At 42.8% G+C, this 20,927-nt stretch overlaps 1 protein-coding gene across 4 annotated transcripts in view; it reads right to left on the reverse strand.

The window, feature by feature from the left end:
• The window catches only part of elfn1a (extracellular leucine-rich repeat and fibronectin type III domain containing 1a), a 72,222-nt gene that overhangs the window by 11,385 nt on the left and 39,910 nt on the right, over positions 1-20,927 (reverse strand). For 3 of the 4 annotated variants that reach the window (XM_077009218.1, XM_077009220.1, XM_077009219.1), the window contains exon 2: positions 20,304-20,387. The gene's annotated coding sequence lies outside the window, so the exon portion shown is untranslated. Of the gene's footprint in view, positions 1-11,658; positions 11,781-20,303; positions 20,388-20,927 lie in introns of those variants that run through there. The other variant, XM_077009221.1, reaches the window with a different exon arrangement.

Genomic DNA, 20,927 nt, shown 5'->3' on the forward strand with positions numbered 1-20,927 from the left:
AGTCCTTAACACTGTCACATTCTCCAGAGAGTTTTAGAACGTGCTTTTCAATGAAATACCAGTGGCAGAAGAATTGTTGTCATAACAACAAGTGCTCTACACAGCAGCACGACCTCTTCACTGCACTCTATGTAGATGTGACGTAGTTGTATCTGAGGTGTTCTCCGCCCACGTTCTGCCCAAGTGTTAACTGCTTCGCACCAGGACTGAGAACAGTCATAAATACAGCTGCCAATTCAGCTAGGGCTGAAGGTGTGAGCCGGAAAAGGCCCTGAAGACTCACACTTCTTTTAGGCATTGCGTTGATGCGAGTCCAACAGCGAGAGAGTGCAGAGGCAGGCGCTTAGCTGCACCACCACAAAACGCCAGTGCCATGCCTGGTTCTGCCTGCAGTGGAGGGAGGAGCCGGTGGGCTGCCGGGCCCTGCCGCTGTGAGCCCTGGCACTAGGAGCAGAGACCCAGACAGAACCGCCTCCAGAGCTCCAGGATGAAACAGATCTGCTGACTACTGTGACTATCTCCCTGTCCAGCCTCTTGCATGCGTGCATTGTCCTCCAGCCTGCCCCCCCCCCCCCCCCCCCCCCCTCTCGTCTGCTTCAGATCTCAGCAACCTCCCCCTCTCTGCCCAACCAATTACCTTAATACTCGGTTCAGAGTCGCCATCCTGAGTCATCTGTTTCTATTCATCCCTGTCGTTCTGTCTCTCTCTGCCATCTTTTCTTCTCACACTCCTTCTGCTGGAGGTCAAAGCTGCTCCATTTATGTCTGAAACCATGCCACCACAACGTTCGCCCCATTCATCGGAAACACACAGTGGCGCCGTGTGATGCAGTGCTGCAGCGATTGGGCCCACAGACACCGGGAAAAAGTTCTGTGGGCCCAACGGACTTTCTACTTTCTACTGGACTTCCAGTTCTAAAGAAGCTGGAACTCTAGTAGGAACGGGGGACCCATTCATTACGTTCAACCCTCAGCAAGTTCATCTGGAGTGAGAGAGAATCAGAAAACACCAAGAAGCACGATCTGCTCGTCCCGGTTGGTGCCGACAGTTGGCAGTACATTAATTATGGAGGAGGAGTAAGGCCAAAAGTAAGGGTCAGTGTTCCTGCCCCGATGAAACTGCCCACCTGCGAACAGGCTGTTTATACAGGCTGGCTGGGTTGTGCTGTGGCTCCTTAGTCAAGAGCATGGACAGCCACAGGGTACAACGCACTAATTATCTTTATCTAACTTTAGCTCTCCGATAAGTGAAAGGTATTGTGTTCAGCTCAGTGTGCTTTGAATTCATTTGTTTATCAGACAAAGCCTTTTATGTCATTGTGGAAAGGCTCTATAAACGAAAGTTCGAACAGACATCACATTCCCTGCAGCACTTTTCAGTGTGACCTTGCAGAAGACATGCCCACTTGGGGGAGTGGTCAGCAATGACATCATGCTTTGGCCAGCTAGGAGGATTAGTTTGGGAAAGAAATTGAGAGATGCCAGGTAGTTCATCTCTCTGATCTAGGGTTAGGATTAGCGCTATTTTCTGCAGAAATGTGAGAATATATTTACATGTTTATGTATGACTGAAGGACACATGTTGGTAAAGTCATAAAATCCTTGAAAATGTTTTTTGTTTGTTTGTTTGTTTGCCAATACATCTTACATTAGACTTTGTCTTTTAGGTTTCAGGCTGGATTCTTACCTGGATACCTGTTTTGATGTTCAGCTGTTCTGAAGGATTTTTTTATTTTAGCGTAGTCATGTAGTTTCTATAAATAAGGACAACTATTTTTTTTGCTGCTGTCTCATTAAGCCTCTCCTTTTTTTCCCGGCTAATTAGCCAGCATTGCCACTGGTTGAAAATAGTTTCCGAATAGGTTAGAAATGTCATATTCCAGTGGCAGAACATATTAATAGGTCAAAAAGTTAAATGTCATACAATTAATTGTTCTAAAGACAAATAGCTTGCTCATGAGTTTCAATTATGCTCAACAGATCACACAGCGTCAGACGCAAGGCATGTCCACAAACACTGGAGTCCCAGTCTGAGAATCCCAGTCTGAGAATCCCAGTCTGAGAATGCATTTCAAACGGCTCGGCTTGACACACGGAGTACCATGAAGTGTGTGTATGTGTGTGTGTGTGTGTGTGTGTGTGTGTGTGTGTGAAAACACATGCAGCATGTTTTTTTTATTATGTTACTGTCTCTTAAATTTGCACACTATGTACATCTTATACAAATAATTCGTTTGTATGCATTATTCAATCATTTGGTATCTAATGGTGAATTATGCATTTTGTATTAATGAGATTTCATAGATATGCCTGTGCAACAACAGAAAATGTGCAGCAAAGCTTAAAAGTACCTTAAGTGGAGTAATTTTACAGTGTGTAGTTTTTGTGACTTAATCTGCATAAGTGCTGTGTTCATGCAGTGGGCACCTGCTCCTGCCTCCTGGTGTGACAGGCCATCTTCATCCACTTTAGCAATGAGTTCAACTTGAACTGAAACTTGTATAAGTTTAACTTGATCGTTATTCTAAAAAGGATCACAACACTGTGTATTGAAAACAAAGACAACATAGTTTAAAAGAGCTTTGAATATAACTAACACAATCCTACAGCCATTTTATTTCAGTAGAGTGTGTCTTATAAGGTTGTGTGCATCTATCTTTTTGTTCTGTTACAGGTCCAGTTGGTCAAAGCCAGTGTGCTTATGAACCTCGGTCTTTGTGTTAACATTGGGTTTGTAAAGGACAGGTGAGCATGCTACAGGGTCAAGTGCCCTTTCACTCTCAACTTTATGTCTATTTAGAGCAAAGCTATTCATCCATGTTGCAGTATGTTGTTGATGAGGGCAGGAAAGGTCATCTGCATCTCGACCCAAGCCCAGCACGACCCATAAACAAACTTATCAGTCAGGCCATGGTCAGACAACCCTGACGTGGGGTCAGGTTCAGATTGAAAATATAGAAACAAAATATATATTCACCCTATACCGCTACATATTTATATTTACTGTTGCAACGGAATGCAAGCATCCATTTGCTTGCAAAAACATGCAACGCACTTTTAATTTTTCAAGTTTTAAGAATTTTGTGACCTTTAATAAAGATTCTTCTTTGTTTACGGAGCAGCTGATCTGCATCGTCATTTTTGTGGTTAAAAGGTGGAAACTTATTTACACCAGATGAAATCCCTGAGAGTTTTGTGAGTGTGCATTTTACCGAGTTGGACAGATTGAAGAAAGTTTGAGGCTGAACAGGGTCACAGAGCCTGTGGGTCGGTTTGGGGATTACATCAGGCTCTGGTTCTCCAGCATGGACATAACAACAGTGAGGTGTGGGTCCAGTATAGCAGACATCTCCTGTGTGCAGTGTTTTAGTTGTTATCTTTCAAATGTGTTGAAGACCCTCCCATAACATTAAAAGACTAAAGAGTGGTGTTCATGTGATAAAGGAAAGGCCTGTTGGCCTTGCCAAAAACAACTGAATATATTCATTTTAATAATACAGATTTGATCAGAGATTCATGCTAGATTTTCTAATTAGCAATCCAGGTAAAATTAGTGGAATCAACACAATCCAGGAAGCCTGAGCAAAATCCTGGTGAGGACTTTTAATCGCGGCACCTGGAATTGACAGCATTAATATATATATATATATATATATATATATATATATATATATATATATATATATATATATATATATATATATATATATGACACTGTAAAATAATGTTTTTGTTTTAACTTTGTTTTTATATGACTTGTTTATATAATCATTACCAGTAAAGATCAGGCTTTCTGTTAATCTGCGAGATCCATAGAAGATATCCATAGGATTTCAAAGGGTTTACCACAAAATAGTATCTGTGTATCTCTAATAGTGTAATAGTATCTCTCTATATGAGTTTTCAGTACATCACCAATAGTGTTCTACAAGAAAATCTAATCAGCTTCTATGGCAGTACTTTAAATGATTAATGTATTGTATTTAATGAAATAAGTAAATACATAATTACATAGATGTCATTTATACTGGGGAATCTAAAGCCATGTCCCCATCACTTTCTGAGATCTGAAATTGGCATCTGTGCTCTGACAATTTTTTATATAAATACATATGTGCTTGCTGCAGATACCTATCCACACACATGGTGGAAACATCACTAAGACTGTCTTTTTGGTCAGCCCACACATCTAACATCACACCTGAGCTCCATGACAAAGCCTCAGACTACTTATGGAATGTCAGACTTTTCAATTAAAATAACCATTCCAACACAACAAAATTATACATCTAAATGAATAGAAAACAACTATAATACAAATATAATTTAAACCCGATAGCCTTGACAAATGTGTCCATAAAGCCTTTTGTGAACAACGTCCTTTCAGTGCCAATGCAGATTTCTTTTTAGTGCAGGCACGAATGTGAGGGGTGGCTGGAGTGATCCAACACACAGCCTGCAGTCTCGTCTGCAGTACTTTTCAAAGCAAAGTTACACCCACGCCTCATTATCAAGCAATATAGCACGGCTGTGATTTCTCTTTGGTTCACAATAGACCCTACGTGCAAATACCTTTGGATTAAAGCTGTAATTTTGGTTGAAATCATTGTACACTGTATCATAGGCCAGTCACTTATGTACTTCCCAGTTCCTTATGAATAACCTTGGGTGTTGTCTCTTCAGTTTTAAATGTGGTTAGTAAATGGGTTAGCCTGAGCTTGAGTACTAGTACCCCACATGTAACGATTTATGGATATTATGAAGCGGTGGAGAGAAATAAGGAAAATACAAAACAACTCCAGACCACCTGTTACCATCCTCATCCCTGGCAGTGTGCAAAGGATGTCAGACCTATCTGTAATGTACCCATACTCATAGTTATCAGACCTGTCAGTACTGCACCTATAATGTCATTAGACCTGTGTGTACTACACCCATATTGTCATCAGACCTGAGTGTACTGCACCCATAATGTCATCAGACTTGTGTGTGCTTCACCCATACTCATTGTCATCAGACCTGTGTGAACTGCCCTCATATTGTCATCAGACCTGTGTGTACTGCACCCATAATGTCATCAGACCTGTGTGTACTGCACCCATAATGTCATCAGACCTGTGTGTACTGCACCCATAATGTCATCAGACCTGGATGTACTGCCTTCATCTTATCAGACCTGAGAGTACTGCACCCATATTGTCATCAGACCTGTGTGTACTGCACCCATATTGTCATCAGACCGGCGTCAGTCTGCAGCCCTGCAGCTGCTTTTAATGTGATTCAGCATGTGTGAGGAAGAACAGTGATGAGGAGTGCAACCTGCGCCTTTTAGTGCAATTTTCCAGTCCATCAACCCAGCGCTCGGTGCTGGGGCCCCTGTGTTATCAGCAGCTGTGGTGGGAGGAAGAGGATGGACGCCTCTTCCTCTGCTGACTCAGGAATCGGCTACCCGCCCCTCGAGCTCCAGCCCACATGTACAAATGGAGTGCTCCTCCTTCCAAACAAACCCATGCTAGATCCTTCAATGGACATACTGACCCAGTGCATTTATTATTGGAACACAGCCAGGTTGTGACTGGTCGTGAGCAAGTATGATGTGACATGTGAGCAAGTATGATGGTGATTGGACAGAACTACGGACTTCTCACCTCCAACATCCTCCGGTCGCTGTTTATTGATACAGCACTCCCTGCTCATAGCCAGTGGCATTTATTAAAAACGAGCTCTGCATTTAACGGTTGTGATTATTAAATGTTTGGTCAGCATCCTTTAATCTTTAACACATCTACACTCCCTCATCATCACCTCTGACCTGCAGTTTTGCAAAAACACAAGCACCTCACATAAATATGAAAAATAATCAGAATACATGAATACATTCATTAACCACTTCCCTACAAACATTTGTTATAAACACCTTGTAGGTGTACAGTAAGAGACTCCTATTAAACGTTTATCAGATAAATGAATAACATTGATTTCTTTCAATACAGCGGCAGGAAGTGGCATATAATAGTCAGTTCTTGAATTTGATGGGTTGTGAGCAAGTAAATGGACCCGTAAGGTTCTGTGTGATTTTAGCAACGGGCAAACTGCAATGGCTCGTTGTTCAGATCTTGTTAGGCTGTGGCTACCAAACATGGTTAAAGGAAGAACTAGTGAACCTGCGACAGAGTCAAGGACACCCGAGACTCACTGATGTGTGTAGGTATTGAACTGTCTGCTGTAGTCCCCCAGAAGAACGATTGTAGTGCCACTGTTTGCTGGAAAAGTTAATCCTGGCTATGATATGAAGGGGTCAGAACATACAGTGCCTCACAGCTGACTATGTGTGGAGCTGCACAGCTGCAGAGCAGAGTCTGAGAGCCCATGCAAACCCCTGGATGACGCCAAAAGCACCTACATATAATCATGAAAACTGGACCACGATGTAATGCAAAATGGTGGCTTTGTCTAGTTAATAACAGCTACTTTTACATCATGTGGATGGCCAGGTGTGTGTGGCACGGAGATGAGCTGGCAGAAGGATGCACTATGGGAAGAAAACAAGCCAGTGGAAGAAAAAGTGATGATGTTCTGGGCAATGTTCTCGTTTTAAAATTTACTTTGACTTGTACCACCTACCTATACATTGTTGCTGACCAAGTACAACCCTTCATGGCAGTGGTATTACCTATAATGATAGGATAATGCACTTTGCCACACTTCAAAAAAAATGTTCACAAATGGTTTGAGGAACATGACAAAGAGCTTAATTTTACACCTTACAGGATTGAAAGAAACTAAAGAGAAAAATACTAATGTTGTGCTGCCAGAGACCACTGGCATCTGTTCAAACTCAACCCAGCAGTTCAACTGGCATCTGTAAAAACTCAGCAATTCCACTGGCATCCATAAAAACTCAACCTGACAGTTCCACTGGAATCTGTAAAAACCCAACCCAATAGTTCCACTGGTATCAGTTAGAACCTCCAGCAGTGTTACGCTATATATTAACTTGTGCAGCCCCTACTGCCTTCATCATATCAGTGACACTGCTGTGCTGAGAATGTTCTTGTGTGCAAATAATATTCAGTAAGGAATGGTTCTCTGATCAAACAAGTACACACACACACACACACACACGCACGCACACACGCACGCACACACGCACGCACACACACACACACACACACACACACACACACACACACACACACACACACACACACACACACACTATATACTAGTACCAATACTATATAATTGTATATATATAATTATATATAAAACTAATAACATAGCATCACCCCAAAACATTCTGCATGACACAGCAAAAAATAAGGCAAGAGTATTGTGCAACCACCATAAAAACCTCATACAGAAGTCATTATATATGCATGTGTGATCCTTCAGTGTGCTCTTGGCACAATGTCTGCATATTAAGAGTCAAATGTGTTGTCTCACCTGACAACAGGCATAACCAAGCATAAAATAATTTAAAATAGCATGATTTTGAGACCAAATATTTTACTTATTTTTTTATTACCAACTTTTGGTTGTGTTTGCTGAACTCATGCAAGGGGAGTTTAAAGGCACAGACAGAAGTACATCATGTTTAGAAAAAAAGATATGATTAAGTCCTCTTCTGGTCCTGGTTATTTTCTTTCACTACAAATTAAATGTAATTAATTTGTTTATTTATTTCTCTGTAAATGAATTCATTCCCTAGTTTCATTCTATATGAAATTAGAATGTTTTGGCACAAGAAAAACAGGCAGAATGTTCCGGAGTCTGTTCTCATAACCTGTCAGTACGAGCCACCGCTTCATTACACGAGACACGTCTTCCCCTCTTTCCTTTTTTTTGGTGACACATACATGCCTGGCCCTCCATTTACAATTATGTGCCCCTGACATTCATTATGAAATCAAATAATGTGGTGAGAAATGTTCTTCACCAAAAATGATCAAGAGGGTCACACATATTAAACTGGAAAATGATTTTTGGAAATTTGGATATTAGCACTCAATAAAAGTGAAGCACATATCTGGAGTTTTCTGTTACATGACAGAGGGAGTTTTCCTCCAACCTTTGGGCTTCGATTTCTATCATTTCCAAGCAATCCCCTATAATCTCTATGAGGTAATCCGGTATGATGGCTGCACGCATGCAGACTTGTTGGAGAAGCTGACTGCTGTGCCCCACTGCCAAGGCAACCTTGTCCAGAATAACGAAAGATGATGAAAACAGGGCTTTTATGTTGAAAAGTTGAGCTCACATTACCATGATTCATGATTCATGACTGTTGTTCAAAATTCTGCAGCGTTCATCTCCTGTTCCATGTGTTTGCATTTGAACCACCCCTTAAATGATTCTCTGGGCCCACACACCCACAAACACCGCACCTCTCTTGGCAGCTGCTGTGCTTCCAAAAAAAATTCATTCATTCACTGTACACCAGCGACTTTAAGATGCCAGCCAAAAGACATAGCAAAAAGCCATCCTGTTCATTGGTCCATTCCATCCTGTTCATTGTTCCATTCAATCTCTCTCTTTTTTAGCCCTATTTCCATTTCCTGTGCGGCAGAAAGATGGCTCCAGCAGAGAAGTGGGAGGTGAACATGAGCTTTCAGACGCCAACACCTTCGCCGTAGCGTGTGATCTGTTTCACTTAAATTCAGCGAGTAGGGGGTGTGGCGGGGGTGTGGGGGGGGTGGAGGAGGGAATGGGGGATACTGTATGAATAGCAAATGATGGCTGAGAGGAAAGGAAGGAGATGAAGGCTCGGGGAGTGGATGTTGGAGAGAGAAATGGAATCAATCATGCAGAGAACGGCATGGCGGTGAGGACATTGGGCCTGTCAGAATGTTCCCACCCTCTCACCCCCCCCCCCCCCTCCCCCCCGCGCATGCCATCTATCTACGAAGACGGAGGCTGTGGCGTGTGCAGACGGGAGCGTCGAATTGGACGGTGCTGAATGGAAACATCGAGAGCTGTCCTGCCAGATGGCCGGTTTGGGAAATAAGATTGTTTTTCCTCCCTTTTTTCCGAGATGAAATCATTTGACATGGCATATTCCTGGGGGCGGCGAGCAGAGGGGAGAACGCGCAATGAATGAAGGGCATGAGGTATGAGGTATACAGAGAGATTGGAGAGGGCAGAGAATGAAGGGTATGAGGTACGAGGTAAACAGTATAACTTGGGGGAGGGGGGGAGGATGATGGGTATGAGGTATGAGGTAAACACCATGACGGGGGGGCACACCAGGCTGAAAAAGTTAGAAATCAGTCGCCTTGAAATAAAGAATAAGAGAGGAACTAACAGATATATCTTGGGTTGAACTCAAAACTACAGAATTTGCATTTTTATTGCCATTGGTCAGTAGCTTGTGAGTCTACTTTCTAAGACACACTGTCTGAGAGAAGAATGCTGTGAAAGGCAACACACAAAAGAATCTTTGACAACCTCTTGAAAACCAACAAAGTGCTCAATCTAAAATGTGACGTCTTCCATCTCTTCCCCGAGCACACAGCGCTCCGGTGACATTACCGCTGCCGTTAGGTTTCCGCGTTGGAACACCTGCCAACATTGCTCCAGTTAGTTTCTACCGACGGGACCCACTTCACCCTGCTCAGCCTTCCCCAGGTCCCATCCTCCTGCTGAGGCATGAGTCAGCCAAACACCCCCTCCATCTCCACCAGCCCCTCCATCTCAACCACCCCCTCCCAAGACTGCAGCTGTTCCACAGTCTCCATGTTTCCTCAGGAGACCTCAGCCCACATTCCTGCCCAGTGAAGCTCACACTATTAAGTCCACAGACGCTACATTTGCTCACACGAGCTAACGAACCACTCTGCTGTTTACCGTACCTCACGAGGGAGGGAACGGCTGAGCAACGAAGCTAGACTACGCTAGGTGCTTTGTCCCTGGATGATCTTTAGGAACGATGTCTGGTCAGAATGATGTCTGGTCACTGCATAGCTGAAAAACTGAATACAAATAGATTTGCTCAGAAAAAAAAATACACAGATAGAAAAATGTCTGGCTTACTTCGTCATCGTGGGGCTTGGTTTTAATATCCACAGAGAAGGTCTGGCTCTACATATTTGATGGATAACTTTTAGGGGTTTTAAATGTCAGATTTTTAACCTTTGGGTGGGATAGAGGCTTTTATGCTTGGAGTGCTTTTAAAGGGAAACCGAGTGTTAGGTCCCAAGGGTGCGGTTTATATCGATGTTGTATTGAGACTGCACTGTGAGGATTGTGTGACGAGGTGTAAAGTCTCTCAGTGATTCGTTTTTTGTCTCAGTGATTCTTCTGAGTCCCTGTGAAAAGAGGAAATGTCTCTCCTCTATGAAAAAAATGTCAAGGCCTCTTAAGGGACAGTACCAAACTCTTTTATATCACATGGCATCATTAAAAAAAACCTGCACCACTCTTATTCTATAGGCGCATGGAACATTAACCCTGCTGTGGGTCATCAGCTCTGAACTATGAAAGATTTGAAAGTTTAGTTTGGTTAAGTTCTTTAAATGTGTTTGGGTATTATGTGGATCTCATCAATAACCACATCAGCAAAGATTCTTGGCTAAGGTGGTTTTAGCTGGTGTACTGCAAACAGGTGTACCATCCTTCTTGAGTCAGAGATCTCCAGCTACAAAGTTCCCAGCAGTCTGAGTGGTTTGTGCACCCACAGCTGATTCTTTTTCATGTTGTAAATATCTTCATGCAAAGAACCAGAAAGTCCTCAGCCACCATTCTCATCATCACACTTCATTCATCATGGGCCTTTTAAATGATTGGGAGGTTGAGCAGGAGCAGTCGTTGATGACGCATTCCTCTGACGCTGTGTGTCCTCCAGAAGGCACTTTGAATGAAAGCTCAAGAGTTCTCTCAAGAGGGACGATCTGTGTGGGACAGCTGAACCTGCCTCGAGTGCCGTCCCGTAGTTCCACTAGATGGCGCTTTCCCCACTTCACAAAGACCTCTCTCACACCTATCACACATTATATCTCGGAGATCACCGACCGGACGCATCGTACAGCTATTACTGCCGCCGCTTCTGTCTGGGAGAGAGTGCTCCTGGGACACAAACGCTGTAATACATTCTGCACTTTGATCAATATCCATGCAACCAAACAGCAAATAGCACACAGACACTATTATAGAAGCAGTTAGCTTGCAGCGTCCAAGATTAACAGTATTTCTGAAAATCATGAAATCGTGTGCTACATGAATAAATGCCCATTTGACTGGCCTAGTCTGTAACATCATAATATAACCAGAGATGGAATGTAGACATACTATGCTGACAACAGCCTCTACTATTATCTCTGGTTTATACATTTATGCTGGAAGATCCTCAACTCTTCTAACCTCAGTGCTATGCTGTAGTTATACTACACTATTCATATTAGCTTACATTGCATTCAGACCATAGGGTCTTCATCTAGGCATGCCAAAGAAGCAACCGGACACTTTTCAAAAAGTGTTAAAAAAGAATTATAAAAGGTATTGGGTGAATTCTGTGTAATTTCTCTCATGGTCCTTCTACTCAACTCAGATGCTTATTCTAGTTTGATCTGACAGGAAGAATACTGTTCAATTAATACAATGTGGCAAACCCTGCTCAACGTTCATCTTGCCAGCAGAACACACACAAACATACGCACACACCTGAAAGAAATTTGTGGACTGACAATCCCGCATGTCATAGCGACTGCTGTGGAGCTCCTCAGGCCAAAACATTAGTGTGGAGAAGTCTTCATCAGCTCGTGGACCTAGTGATGAGGAGATCTGGCCAACAGAGAAGCAGACTTACTGTGTATGTGCACACTATCTTCTTGGCTCATTGTTTGATATTAAAGGCTTACAGAGACACTGAGGTACTTCCAACCATTATGAGCTAGCATTGCTTTTAATGACTTTTAATAAGTTACTGTTATGCAAATGAGATCATCCTGCAAGGTCTTGCTCCCCTCCAGTCATGTCAGCAGTTCTGATGGACACCGTCCTCCAAAACGCTGCCACAGACCTGTGCGCTGAACAGGCACAGGGGACGGGTGCAGCAGGAGCTGGATGAAGAGTGTATGACCTAGAATCCTTGAGCCCCAAACTCAAGAGTTCACAGTGTTACGGGTCCGAGCCCGTCAGTCGCTGATGGATCAAAGGGACACTTGCTGTGACAAATACATGGCGGCTGTCTGTCAGAGCCTCACGCCCCTGCCTTGATGTTCATTATTGCCCTCTCTCTCTCTCTCTCTCCCTCTCCCTCTCTCTCTCCCTCTCTGTGTGCTAATTCTGTGCTCCACTTTCTGCCTGAGCCTCTATTAACAAGTGAGCTGACCAGCACAATTCTAATCTCTCCCATTATTAATCATATTGTAGATTCCAAGCAGGTCCTTTTTTTGTACTTTTTTTATTTTTTGTAAGTGCCCGGGCCAACACTGGGCTATAGAGGGGCCTTTCATCCATCTCATCATACAGAAGTAACAGAACAACAAGATGTGACTCTGGGTAAATTATGTTGTTTGCATTTGTGTGTTTGGCACCATTAGCACAGCGATAGTTTGCCAGCATTATCATCAGCTTTGCTTGCGGAGTGAAGGAGCGTGAGCTCATGTCTGTAGCACACAGTACACACAGATCTGGGCGTGCAGTCCACCAACACGTCCTGCTGGGTAACAGTGAGCACACAAATACCGGGGCTTCTACAGCAGACGGCTCCACCCTTCAACACGCGCCATTCAGACTGCAGTGTGGATGCAAAAAAATGGCAGACTGGGGTAGCTGTGGTTTTTGGAAATTTACAGTCCATTTCACCAGTGCGTAGATCAGGGTTTTGAGGCCTAACCCACACTGCATGTTTAAGCAAATCTATTTAAATAACTCTTACATGCACTTAATTAAGAGTCAACCCAGGGGGAGCACTGGGTCCTGCACCACAGTCCTGGACTACGGAGGTACTGTCCTGTCTTCTCACAGCTCACCATTGCTGTGTTAATTAAATGCAAGCCAGTTTCATGGAGATTTAAGTGTCAGTTTCTAATAGCTTACAGTATATAAAGGAGCAGAATCAATCCTTTTAATTAAACACCAGATCTTGGCCAGTGGCGTTCATGGATGTTTTTGTATGAATATTAAAAAGGTGCTTTTCCTGGAATTGGGGTTGGATATAAAAAGTGCTTTTAAAATGAACTGAACCAACTGATTCTCCATGGTCCTGTTTGTTGATTAACCTCAGCCACTCCCTCCCTCTCTCATTCTCTCCCTCTCTGTCTCTCTCTTGCCCTCTTCTTTCCTCCCTCTCCATTTCTCTCCCTCATTGTCTCCATCTCACTCTCACTCTTTCCCCTCCCTCTGTCCCCCACCTTCTGCCTATATCCCTCCCTCTCTCTCTCTCTCTCTCTCTCTCTCCTCTACTTCCCCCTTTCTGTTTCCCTCCCTCTAACCAATTCCAGGTGAAAAGCACTGTACTAAGTAAAGGATACCAATGTTTACTGCAAGTGATAAAGGCACTTCAAATAAAATTGCAAGGTCATCAATGTGCTTGAGTGACCTGTGTAAATATACTGTATGCTCTCTTACCACTAATAGGACAGAACTGCTGCCTCAGAGGAACTGTTGACACCAGAACTACGAGAGAGCGTGCGTGTTCGCCAGCCAGGCAGGAGAAGGAAAAAGAAAACAGGAAAAAGAAAAAAGGAGCAATTTGATGTATGGATTAATAATCTTCTCAGCACTGTGCATGGGCCAGGGTTAATGGCTGGACCTGTGACTGATATGAACCTCCCCCAGCAGAGAGGGCAAATGATATGTAGGCAGGTTATCACAGTTTTCACCAGTTCTGAAGATGCTATGGGCCTGAATGTTCTCCACCTTCATCCTGATTGGAGGTCATTAGGGATGAACAATCACATGTCACGCACCTTTGACATGCCCCTCACAGATAAGATGACTGTACGTGCAACCTAAAGGCCAGAGCAGCAGGAAGACGCCATTCCACAGCTGGAACTGCAAATGATGCCATTTAGGTAATGCGACCAGCTGATTTGCAAAAGAGAGAAAACCATTGGCTTGACAATGGAAACATATTTACCTATTCAGGAGGAAATGCTAACAACCCTTGGAAAAATCAAGCCGTGTGGGCTCTAATGATTTCTTATGTTTTGTGGCTGTTCATACCAAAAACAGCCGTGCACCTAAAGACACAATAATGTGCAGCAAATCAGGAGTTTGCTCTCTCTCTCTCTCTCTCTCTCTCTCTGTCTCTCTCTCTCTCTCTCTCTCTGTCTCTCTCTCTCTCTCTCTCTCTCTCTCTCTCTCCTCTTTTAGCAGCTGCTGCAAGCTTTTGAGAGAGGGAGAGAAGACTGGGGGAGAGAGGGAGAATGTGAGAGAAATAGTGAGAGACAGAGGAAGAAGGAGAGAGAAAGGGCAGAGAGAAAGTGGGAGAGAGACAAAGAGAAAGAGAGACTAGGAAGGAAAGAGAGAGAGAGAGAGAGACATGGAGAAGGAGAGAGGGGCAGAGGGAATGTGGGAGAGACAGACAGAGAGGGTGAGTTTACAGATGACTGCTGAGGTTCTCTGAATCATTTGGGAGAAGAAAGGGCCATGAGAGGCTAGGAGGAAAGCTCCCAGCCTGGATCAGAGGAGACTTCAATTAAGTGTTATATTAAAGCGCTGGGTGCCTATGCCAGCCCCTCGGGGGGAGGAAAGCTGCCCAGAACCGAGCCCTGGGTGTTCCACTGTGGTACAAAGGGTCATCACCACAGGTTCAAGGATGCCAGCATGAAACCCAAAAAGGTGCTATAGAAGAGGCAAGAGTGAGAGAGGACGTTCGTCCTCTTTAACAGGAAACGTTTAGAATAATCTGTTCTAATAGTGTGTAGCTCACTGTGAATGACTGGCTGAAACATAATCAAGGCTCAGGTTTGAACTCTAGTTAAGAGTGTCTGGGCTCTTCTACTGTCTGGAAACTGGAGATGTCCCCTACCATACAAGTCATGCCAAGGGCATCTGTTGGATAGACAGATATGCTTCTCTTGGCATACGTGATTGAAATCCACTTTCAGTCCTCTTTATTCCAATACCTCAGTTTCCTTCCTTAGCACACAGTGACAACAGTACAAAAAACACTCGTACTGAAAATATTGAGGAAATCAAAGCATGTCTATATACACTTCCTGTTGGGACCTCAGCATCCTGCAGACCATCATGGGGTTTGACTATTCCCTTTGTGCTTTGTAATGTAGGCAGTCCTAGTGCCATGAAGTCAGTGGTCGCTAGCAAGTGACCAGTTCAAAAAACCAGTTCAAAGTGACTGAGGTGTATAATAGCTAAAAGGTGTCTACCCCCAGTCTCCTGTTCTAGTGTTTGACTGTTCTGTAGTCTGGAAGACCACAGATTCATAGTTTTCAGATTCATTACTTATTTGGTGTGGATTTGCTTCAACTGAACTATTCCTCAAAGCTCTGGTCCACACACTATTGAAATAGTGCTCTAAGCGGTGAGGATTAAGCATTATGATTCAGTCTCTCTCTTCATCTTCTCTGATCCTTCTTAAGTGTTTCTCTAGTCTTATATTAGCCTAGTAACCTAGTTACCTGATGCCAGGATCTGAGCATGCTCAGTGCATCTCTAATCCGGGCGCTGTTGTCACGGTGTTGTTCTGCTGTAAGGATGTTCCTTCCACATATCTGAACAGAGATATGCATCACGCGTGTGTTTTGACCCTGTTTCAGACATGGTTATCAGGGACTGTGCCTGTCCATCAAATTCTTGTTTTCTTAATTTCTTCATGTCTGAAGTTTCTCTTTGCATGGCTAGTCTGGGCTTTAGGGCATGGTTATAGTGCCAGTAGTGCCATATGCTCAGAGTGTGTTCATAGGCATATTGGCAGAAAGAGTTCTTTTCATCATTTCCCATTATTTTGTTCATTCCTGTTGCAATCTGTATCCCTCATTTGATTATTCTGGCCTTCGGGGTTTCAGCTCAGCCACTCTCTCATACAGTACTCTGTTCAAATCCATGTCAAAAACTCATAGAAACATCCATCTTTTCTAGCGGATATGTTTCTGTATTTATGAGGCATGTGTAATTCTTCTTCACTATATAGAAGCTTGAAAGTAACTTTTTTTTTACAAGAGCTATTTATCAATTAATTTGAATGCATTTTTATCAAATATGAAAGTGTCAAATTGGTGTCTCACAGTTTTACTTGTCTTTAGAAAAGTTGTTTTTCTTTTTAGTGACACATTGAAATGCAGGACTATACTCTCACACTAGCACGAGGAACGCTAAGCTTATTTTCCCAAATATTTTGAGTGATTCAAGGTTACATAATCACAAGCATATAGAATTCGTCATGTCCATTGTTTATAGATGAATATGATTATGAACAGCTACCAGCTTTTGCTGGTTAAAGGATTCATAATTTTTTTGTTTATTTTAAGGTCGGTACATCACACAAATCATGATGTCCTTCAGTATTTCTTTCACAGTCAAATTAAATAACATTTAGTCAAGACAGAAACAAACATTTGGGAGGTTTTTGTTTGTTTTTACTCTAATGAGTAAATGGAACATTAAACAAATGACTGGATTGTTCATTTTGAGAAGAACTTTAAAATGAAACTAAAGGTTACATACAGTCAGTTATTATTACTTATATTTATATAGTATGTTTTTTTAAACTAAGGGATGCTTTACAGAGAGAATTCAGCTTTTACAATCAAGTCACACACTCACACACGTCCACACGCGCGCACACACGTGCACACACAGCCAATTTGCACTAAGCATACCCTCTATCTGAAACCATGGTCCCCTGAGAGACTGGACCAGGTGCAGGAAAAGGGGAGGGGCTTAAGGCCAGGACAGAGCACTAACCATCACTGAACATTATATATAATACATGTGTGTGGTATGTATGTTTGTAAGTATATATATATTATATATATATATATATATATATATATATATATATATATATATATATATATATATATATATACATATACACACACACACACACACACACACACACACACACACACACACACACACACACAAACACACATACACGCATATATGAAAGTCAGATAGGACCATTTTCAGAGTGCAGGAGCCTGAGGCGAGACACACACACAAACAGAACATGGAACCACCACCAGAGAGGAACGTGAACCCAAGACCCGGGAGACAGACGTACTGTGCGATCCACACCGTCCTGAAACCCGGCCCGCTGCTGCACACAACCTCACATTTGAGGAAGTTGCCCATTTTGCATATTTCATTAACTTTGAGAGATGACCTCCTTGGAACTCCTCTCTGTAAAAACCAGTGGACTGAAGCTGCTAATCTCTGTGCAGTTGCTCCACAGACAGACCAGGTTGCATCAGCTAGGTGGGGAGAGAATGGAGATGCTGAGCTTAAAAGACAGATATAGGCTTGCAGTCAATACACACAAGGTCTCAGAGGCACCTACCATCCTGGATGAGCCAGTCGTCTTAGCTATAATATTGAAGCAAATCACACTGACCACCCCGTTCAGAGTCATCAAATACTGGAGGTCTCTCTTATATGCCACTTACACATTATTTATCCATGCACATCAAAGGACCGGTTGCCTATGACTGCAGACATAATCAGCCATAAGCCAGTATTCAAACAGACATAATCACTTCTGTGGATACTGGTATTGTCCGTTTCTGCATATCAGATCTGGATATCGTATCAAAAATGGTCTGATTTTCACTCATGCCTGGAGCGCTAATTAAACCATGACATATAGAGATGATTAAAACAGGAATGAAAATCTCGTTCGCCTTGTCCTCTGTGTTCATTCTGTCGCACATACCATCAATAAATCAACTCAACTCCACTAACTAAAACATCTGAGCTCTGAAGAGTCTGCCCTAGCAATATAAAACACGCCAGCTCATTATGCCACACGTCCTGGCCAGGATACATGTCAGATGAGTCCAGTATTCATGGACATGCCAGGACAGTCAGGTGCAGCATTACAGCTTCTTCTAGACCTTGAATTACACGTGTTGGCATTCTTGTGCCATCCAGTCTTCCACCTGCACAGGTGGAGGTTTGTCACGGTGAAATGGGGGGTTCCATTTAAATGAGACTCACTCTCATTTTGATCATAGGGGAGGTCCTTGCAGCAAAGCAAAGTGTAAACTCAGAGTGTCCAAGCACACAGCCACAGTTGAGCACTCGGTGGTTTCGACAACAGGTACAAATTAAATGTGTACTGGAAATGCTCATCGACTGCTATGGGTCACAGAGTAATGTGCTTGATAATTACAGACATGATATTGCATAGCAGTGGATGGATATAATTATTGAGAGTGATAGAAATGCTACACTGTATGATGCAGCTCAACAGCCTGGGCTATTTGATGAAAGGATACATGCCACAACCTTCACCTAACCTCTTAACCTACCACTTAACTACCTCCACTCTTACCTGACGTATGTAAGGAAGGAATATGAAAGTCCTTAAATCTCAAGCTCCATGTCATTTTCAGAGCTACACCAGTCACACTCATGATGGCTTTGTTACTATCATGTTGTGCTATTCTGCTCAGTTCAGCTGTTATGAGATGTGAATGTGGTTTGCAAAAAAGATACTAATCACTCCTTAAACTTTTACAGTTGTGTGCAGCTCCTCCCCGTCACCTGGACAACTGTGCACGTCCATGAACAAACACACAACCCACGCAGTCGTTGCGAAGGCCCTATATCTCTACGTGCCGGTGTGTAAAAAAACACGCAAACACGAACACACACATCGGGTAACTATTTAACAAATAGATAGACTATGTTCTCACAGTGGCAGGTGACATCTAAGCAGAACTGGTGTCATGTTCAGGGTCATTTCAGCTCCATCTTTTACAACACTCTTGTATTCATTTGGTTTGCTTTACTAAAGATATAAATTGCTCTAAAGCTCAACTGGTAAGGTTTCATATACTCAAACACAAAAGAAAAGATCAGATAGGTAGTGAATACATGAAAGAGAAAATCACACCACACTTCCTACCCACACACAGTGATGGCTAAGTTACCTTGAGAAAGTAATCCGATTACTGATTACTGATTACTCCTTTTAAAAGTAACTTAGTTACGTTACATATTACTTGATTTTAAAAGTAACTACGTTAGATTACAAGTTACTTTAATAGTTACATTCAGCAGCAAAATAAATTTTTCCAATACTCACTTTATTGGAAGTGCATTTTTAACAGTAACAATGTATTGAAGCAGGTTCGGTAACCGAGGCAGAAACTGCTTAATCCAAAAATCCCGAGGAGGGAAACTTTATTGATAACGCAACCCTGGCGCGCGCAGGCTCCGCCCCCCCAGTGTCACTTAAAGGGCAAGACTCGCCGTGAGGAGTAGGAGTCGCTACAGTATCTCCTGACATTACGTTTGTGTAGCTGCGCGGTATTATTTGTAAATTTATTTGTAAACGTAATACAAGCGAACTGGGGTGGGTTTCCCGAAACATTCGTAGCGCCAAGTACTTCGTAACCTCTTATGAAACGTACGAGGTTAAGAAGTACTTAGCACTACGAACGTTTCGGGAAACCCACCCCAGTTCAGTCAGACAGCTTGGGAAACGAAATACCATTACAATTTCAAGCATTTTAAAGTAGGCGACGTTAGTCAAAATTCCAGCACTTTTCAAACGTGGAACACAAAGCAACATTAAAATTGGTCAGATAAATGTTCCTTCCCCTGTTTTTGAGGGGTGTTTCTTTACACTACCACAGATCGTTACGGGAGGACACTGCACAGAATGACTTGTAAAACGTGCTCGCGCTCTCACAGGGTCGCGCGCCGTGCGGAGTCGAGCGCTACGGTCAGACGCAAAAGTAGAACTGAGCCAAGAAGAAAGCAAAAATATATATTTTACTAGGGAAAATATAAATAGTAACGCACAGTTATTTGGATAAGTAACTTTAATCTGATTACTGGACTAGAAATAGTAGCGCGTTATATTACTCGTTACCGAAAAAAGTGGTAAGATTAGAGTAACGCGTTACTAAGTAACGCGTTACTGACATCACTGCCCACACATGCCTGTGTGTTCCTTGTAGGCTATATTTGTCAGACTCTGGTCAGTAAAGACAGTGCTTCTCATCTGCACTTATGCCTCTAGTACCCTAGTGAGGCAGCCATTGCTCTGTGTGGTCTTATAAAGGTCTCATAGTGCACGGCCCGCACACACGGCACAGTCGATACAGTCAGGAAGAAGACAGGTGCTTTGCTGCTCAGGGTCAAGGAGGGTGTGATGCAGGACTTACCTTGGCTGGTCAGGTTAAAGTCTCCAGTGAGAACGCACATCTCTGAGCTCCTTCGTCAGCAGCTGGGGCCTCTCTCTTCCTCCCCTGAGAAACACAGAGACCCCGGGGGTTAGGTTTGTTTATCTCCCATGCGGTTTGGAAAAAAACAAGACAAATGGCTATTCATTAGCGCGATCTGCCTTTGACCTAGTTGATGCTCTTTAAGTTTCCATGTGGTAATGCAAGAAAACAAAAGAAGACGTTAATTAGCTGAGCAGAATGCTTTCACAGCGAAGCTACTCAATTCCTCATTATTTTATGGCTTATTTCCTGTTTGCATGGTGGAAAGACTTGAATGTCAATGTGATCTACAGATCTACAGATCTACTAGGATGCAATGAGTTTCATTCATGAATATGAATAGTGTCTATTTATATCTTGCAGTTCCTGTCATTAAAATTAATATTCATCACTCAAAAGATGATATTACAAGCTATACAAATAAGTGAACACTAAGAAGTTCATTCTTATCACCACTTTCAATCTGTGGAACATTTCTGAAATCTGCACACACTTTCTAGCATTTATAATTGAAAAAAAAAACAGCTTTTCTGAAAGTGCAAGAATAAACATGGCTTGCTGAGA

The sequence above is a fragment of the Brachyhypopomus gauderio genome, chromosome 6, assembly GCF_052324685.1.
Source record: "Brachyhypopomus gauderio isolate BG-103 chromosome 6, BGAUD_0.2, whole genome shotgun sequence".
In the NCBI taxonomy this organism is placed as follows: domain Eukaryota; kingdom Metazoa; phylum Chordata; class Actinopteri; order Gymnotiformes; family Hypopomidae; genus Brachyhypopomus; species Brachyhypopomus gauderio.